This window comes from Gavialis gangeticus, unplaced genomic scaffold, assembly GCF_001723915.1.
Source record: "Gavialis gangeticus isolate Ggan-Ray unplaced genomic scaffold, GavGan_comp1, whole genome shotgun sequence".
NCBI classification, from domain to species: Eukaryota; Metazoa; Chordata; order Crocodylia; family Gavialidae; genus Gavialis; species Gavialis gangeticus.
The window spans coordinates 27,411,189-27,417,653 of record NW_017728995.1 but is presented as its reverse complement, the minus strand read 5'-3'; the positions used below and the strand labels follow the sequence as shown (position 1 = coordinate 27,417,653).

Below are 6,465 nucleotides of genomic sequence, written 5' to 3'. Positions count from 1 at the left end.
CCCCCCCCCCCCCCCCCCAGGGCTGCTTCTTCCTTGGGCCTGCAGTGAAGGCAAGACAAGGCCAGGCAGCCTATACAGATGTAGTCACCCATCTAAAGGAGCCCAGATTTGATAGGATTGCTGCTGCCCTGCACAGCAGAGCTTTCACTGGGCAGAGGAGACAGGCCAATAAACTAAACCTCTGAAGAAGTGGAATGATGCTGTGCTTCCCTAGTTCCTGCACACAGAGCTCCCAGACCCAATAGCATGGGTAACTCAGAGCTTTATATCCATCCCAACAACAGGCAACAGCCAGAACAGGCTAAGATCATTTGGCTTTCCATTCACCCTCTGCATTTTCCAAATCCCATCCTCTAAAGGCAACACAGTTCCCCACTCCTCCTCCAAACTCTGGGAGCACCCAACACCCAGGAAGAGGACGCAGACAAGCCAGGAGCATCTAAAGAGACCACACTGCGCGTGTCTACATGAGATGCTAGATGTGCGGTAGAGTTAGTCTACTGTGCATTAGCATGGCTTTTGCCACAACATGCCAATACACAGAATTAATCTACTGAGCTTTAGCCACAAAAAAGCTGCGCACTGGCGCTACTGTGCCATTACTGCACCTGTTAACACAGTTTAGTGCCTGTATTTACAGGTAGCATTAAACTGAGTGCGCAGTAAACGTGGTGCATTTTTGAACCAGTAGACGTGCCCAGCGAGGCCCAACCAATTTCCACCTGCTTCATTTGTGTTTCATCCTTCCCCTCACGCCAGGCGGGACAGTCGCTGAGCTCAGCTGCGGCACCCGGCTGAAGGAGACAGGCCATCTTATGACGTGGGAGAGAGACATGTTCACCACTATATGGGAGGAGAAGAGAAGAGGAGGAGGAGGGCGAGAAAACTCATTCATCCACAGGAGCCTCGGTGGTGGGTGGCACAGCACCCACTGAGCTCCATGGGCTTTTGCAGCACCCTGCTGCTCCCACCCTCGAAAGGAGCAACAGGACTCGAGATTGAGGACCACGCCTCGGAGGCAGTGCTGGAGGGGGGCAGCCAAAAGCGGAGCCCGTCCCAGCAAGCCCCAGCCCTGCTGCCAGAGAGCTGGTTCTGCAGAAACAAGGGAGCCGCCTTCCTTCCCTCAAACCGCGGAGCAGACATCCCCACCCTGCCCACGGCTCCCAGCTCCTCGCCCGGGGGTGGGGCAGAGCAGGGGGGGAGGCAGAGCTCTGCCCACACGACTCCAGCCTCCGCAGGGCTGGTTTGAGGCATTTCGACACAGCGCGCGTGTGTGTTGCAATCTCGCTGGTAGCAGAAACTTGGAGCCGGATTTGCTAGCTGCTTGGGTGGGAACAGCAGTTTCAAAGTTTCCTAGCATGGGAAGAGGAAGGGGACAGAGAGCACGGCGAGGCGAGGCGGGGCTGCTGGGGCGGAGGAGGACAAGCTGTTCATAGCACAGCACCACTCTGAACAGGCGGTTTTGCTGCCAGGCGGGGAGGCGACAAGCTCCCCCCTAGCAGAGAAGAAGGAGCTCTCGAAAGCAGCCTTTCCCCCCTTGACATGTTCTTTGCACAAAGAGGTGCTTAAGCTCCGGCCAAATATCAAGCAGCGGTGAGAGAGAGAGAGCCCCATCCCACAGCGCTGCTCCCTCCCCAGGGAAGCTGCCTCTGCTCAGCTCGGAGCTCAGGGAGGAGAGGAGCAGCCCCTCCGGGTTTCGGGAGTCGTAGGAGGGGAGTACAGCCAGGAGGCAGCGCCGGCGGGGCCGAGCCGCGGTGCTTTGGGGAGCGGGCTGGGGGCAGAGCCGGAGAGCCATTTTCCAGCATGGAAGGGGAGAGTTTCTGGCAGAAAACACGCTGAACCCAGGGAGATTTCGCTTAAACCAGACAGAGAAAAAGGAGGGAAAACCCCACCAAAATGTCCCAGAGAAGCAGATTTTTTGTATTGATATATTTTTTAAAAAAGCCTTGTTCAAATTATTTTAAACCAGTGCATGAGCCTAGCAGCACTTGGGGGGCGCGCCAGCTGCTAACTCCAAGCAGAGATGACATATTGAAAGTTTAAAAAACAAGAAAAAACACAAATCGCTGTCTGTCCCAAACCCCAAAGCCGAGACGGAGACTCACCCGCCACAAGGCCAGATGCCTGCAAACAAGAGCCCTGGAGAGCAGCTTTCCTCCTCCCCAAGCGCAACAGGAATCAGCCGCTCCAGTGCCCGGCAGCCTCATTCACTCCCGCATATCTGATCCCCGGGCTCATTAGCCAATCAGCTCGCCCGACGAAGGCAGCCGTCGGATCTATGGCTCTGCCGCTCAACAAAACATTGCAGTATAGACTTGTGCCGTGGGCAAGTGAGTTTTGGGGGGTTGTTTTGTTGTTCTGCTCCCGGCATCTAGTTGGGATTCCCTGACCTGGGCGCCTTTTGGCTAAGGATCCTTGCACGTGCCAGTTTTCTTTTTAAAGTGGTTTTGCAAACAGGCAGCTCTTTTGTGCACTTTGGGGGGGGGGGAGCTGGTGATCAGGGAAGAAACTCTCCAAAAGAAAAAACATCTCTTTTCCAAGGTCAAACATGAAACCTTAAAGTTGTTTCCACTTGCAGCATTGACAAGGTGGATAATGACGGCTCCAGTTCTCTGACAGTTTAATTCATTTCTTGTTATTAGCCAGGAGATTTTTTTTTTAATAAAATCATCAGGCAATGAATCCAGATGAGTCATTTGCACTCTCTGGCTCCTAGTATCCTGCTCCAGTGTTGGGTTGCAAGCAGCACAGGAGACTTTCTAGTGGTGGGGGGAAGCGTTTGAAACCTGATTTTTTTTAAAGCATTCTGATCTGGAGTTTCCGCATTTTTAAGGTGCCCATCATTTTTCTTTAAAGATGCTGAGTTACTGGGAACACTAAGCTCCTTTTCCAGGTGGACCTGTTATTTGTTTTCCTCCCAAAACCTAGTCTTTAAAATAGACCTCAAAGAGTCCCTCTTAATATTCGTACATCCAGGATGAATTGGTTTCAGCTGCTGGTAGGCTGTGATGAACTGACTGAAAGCAAAATATAGATGTGCATATATATGTACATAGCTGAAGAGTTCCAGTGTTGTGAGTCTGTTGGGGTTTTTTAAAGGATGCTGAAAAAGCCATGCAACTTTTTGAAAACACTCTCAGGTCTGTCCCAAATCTTTTTAGCAAATTGAAAATACAGAGGGGAAATAGCTCATTAAGATGCAGTTAAACTGTCCCTGAAAAACCGGTGCCATACTAGTTTGTTGTTTTGTTTGTTTGATTGGGTTTTTTTTAAGAGAGAGAGTCTGAAGCAATTTGAGATGCATTATTAAATACAAATAGATAAGAGCACAACATTGCTACTTTAGCCAATCAATTTTGTTCCTGCCGTTGCGATTCTGAATTTGAATCACACCTGACAGTATCACTGGCTTAACAGAAACTTTCATGTTAAATGTGATCATGACCTGTGTGGAGAAGTTTGCGTTTTCAAATTGATTTTAAGTCATCAACAAATAAATCCTAGCACCACCTCTGTTCAGTGGGGTTTCTTTTTTCTTTTTTCCCTACTGATGGATTTTACTTGGAAAAATCTTTCCAGACCTAGAGACCTGTTTTCTTTTTCCCCTGATGCAGTATTTCTTACTACTGCACATATTTTTATTCCTTCCCAGATTCTTTGTTCTTTTGCCTAATCCCACAGTAATACAAAGTAATGACTAGATCTCCTTAGCAGAAAATGTGTTTATAAAGTGCTGTGTAAATTTACTGTGTTAGAAGAGATGTTTAAAAAACAGTAATAGTTTCATAGTTTATTTCATAGAAATAAACCGACACATCATTCAGTTGGCATACCCAATAACTCCTTTACAAGGAGTCCTGTCGTAATTCACTGGATTGCTTTGCCCAGATAGCATCCAGAAGTCTGGTTTTACATATCTTCCTTTTTTTTTTTAGAGGACATCAAATTCATGCATTTAGTTTGTTTCTTTTAACAGTGAGAGCGAGTGCTGCTCCATGGTAGATTTCCAAAGAGCCTCAGGGCAGTGGATTCTTGGCTGGAGACACCAGTTTGTCCTGTTCTTGTTTTCCAGTTGAAACTGGTAAAGTGTGTGTGTGGGGGGGGGAATAAAGCAGTAGCTGGATTATTTCCAACTAACTGAAAGCGACATGATTCGTTTTTACTTGTTAAACATAACTTTGCTAAAATTCAATGTAATGCCACTTTGAATATATTTAGGGTCATTCTTTGCTATCCTTACTTTCAGCTGCCAGCCGCAAACAGTCAAGAATCAAGACAAACTCCCACCAAATGGGAGGTTGGTTTAAAATGATTAATGATTACTTTTTTTTTTTGAAACACTTTGGGGTTAGTTGTCTCCTGGGGTTGTAGCTTTCCGGGTTTACATTTTCAAGCATCTCAGCAACCAAGAAGGCTAGAAGTGCAGGATGCCAGGCACTGAGGCCTTAGGAAAACAAAGTCAGATGTGTTTAATTTAATGAGTGTTGAACCTAAGTGAATGCCCTCATTCAGAAATAAAGTGGCCTTAGTACTCTGTAGCTTAGTACTCTGCACTCCAGTTGTGCAGTCATAAAAGGGTGTGAAAGGGTAGTCGCACTTTCTGGCTGTCATAGCTCTGGTGGCAAAACCACTGGTATGGACGCAGCTATGCTGACATAAGGCTTTTGTCCCGGTTTCAGGTGGTGAAGCTGAGCAGACAAATTGTGCTAGTGTCTGCCATGTCTCTGCCAGGGGGCTCTGCTTCCATAGCTATGTGGCATAACTATAGCATCAGCCACCTAATGTAGACAATTCATGAATCAACCTTTGCTACAGGGAATGGAAGCTACTTTTCTCCTGAAGATGTTCATCTGCATAAAAGGGACACACTTTCTAACTGCCAACTGCTGGTCAAGTTGTCCTAATTTTCCCGAGCGTCTCCATGTAGCATCCGTGGGGGTAGCGGACTCGATATATAACTTGAAATCACAGGTGGGAAGGGTTCATAGCTGTAAGTGACAATTTGCAATTTGCCAGGAATAATATGATTGTGTCCTTTTTTTCTTATCTCTCTGGCCTTTCCTTTATTTTTGCTAAAAACTAACCCTTTCCTCCTGTCCATCCCAATCTTCCATATATCCTATAAAATATGTGTTGGGTCAGATCCATTGAAAACTTGTATTATTATTTTTAAAAATCCATTCCTACACCATATCCTATCAAAAAACAAAATAATGGAACAAGATGTTGGCCAAGTGTCACCATCATTAGTTTGTCCATATACTGCATCCCTTTTCTCCACCCACACTTTGTCCGTCTTATCTACTTGGGCCCCAATTCTGACCTTCTCTAATATACAGACTGAGCAGTGTGCACATTTCTAACAATACAAACCATGCCAAGCAAAGCACTCTAACTGTACGCACACTTCTCCCCCTGGAGGCAAAAGACAAAATGAACTGCATGTGATGTATTATTTAATGCAGTACCAGAAGGCACTCAAGCCTTTGTCCTCAAAGCTGTTTAGGGAGTTAGGGGGTCTTGAAGATCTGACTTTAATAGCTCTTGGGATGAGGATAGTATAAGAACCATGGCAGAATAGAAGAGATCCACAGATAGGACCCCTGCCTGGGAGTATCTGGATCCCTAAGTCCACACTGCCCCCACGCTAAGCCCTTGGGCATTGTGAAGCATGTCCTGCTAAATAGCTGTACTCCACATGCACCAGACTAGCTTTGCCAACCCTGGGGCATTCAAAAATCATTGTCTTGAAATGTCGCCAGGGTTTAAAAGAAGAGCTATTCTTTAAGTTCTCTCTCTCCCCCCCACCCCTTCTGATTCAGATCCTTAAGTTTGCATTTTCAAGTTTTTTACTGCATCCACATGTGCCAGAACTTTCCTTTCATTATAAGAGCTAAGACTCTACCAAAATCACTAGACGCCAGAAACAGGAGCTTTAAGGAACAAAACCTGTGAAATGGCCTGATACTTGTGCTCAAGTCACAGGAAGCAGTGATGTTGTCTGGCTACCTACAGAAAGAGCTGGAGGGGAGAGGTGTCAAAGCAGCGCTGATAGTCAGTCTTCCGGTGGTATAGAGCTAACAAAGGAGGTGTGGGGGGAAATCCTCCACTGTCTGGCAAAAACCTCATTAAGGTTTTGCATCATTAGATTGTCAAAGCCATTGGCAGAGGCTGAAGATCTGGTGCGATATAGGGACTTGTGTTATTAGTTATAGGGTGCTATGTAGGGAGTTGTGCATTTCCAGACCTATAGTTTCATAGTTTCATAGTTTCATAGATTTAGGGTCGGAAGGGACCTAGTAGATCTTCTAGCCCGACCCCCCGCCAGGGCGGGAGAACAACAAAACCCCAAAACAAAAACGGGACTCAAATGAGTCCAGCCAGGTAGGCATCCAGCCTCTTCTTAAAGACCCCCAGGGTAGGGGCCAGCACCACTTCCCTTGGAAGTTGGTTCCAGCTCCTAGC

At 46.9% G+C, this 6,465-nt stretch overlaps 2 protein-coding genes across 2 annotated transcripts in view; one reads left to right on the top strand and one right to left on the bottom strand.

Annotated features, from left to right (window-relative positions):
* B3GNT5 (UDP-GlcNAc:betaGal beta-1,3-N-acetylglucosaminyltransferase 5) overlaps positions 1-2,213 on the bottom strand; it is a 20,254-nt gene extending 18,041 nt beyond the window's left edge. The window contains exon 1 of the mRNA XM_019503362.1: positions 2,106-2,213. The gene's annotated coding sequence lies outside the window, so the exon portion shown is untranslated. The remainder of the gene's footprint in view (positions 1-2,105) is intronic.
* The window catches only part of MCF2L2 (MCF.2 cell line derived transforming sequence-like 2), a 307,244-nt gene that overhangs the window by 200,606 nt on the left and 100,173 nt on the right, over positions 1-6,465 (top strand).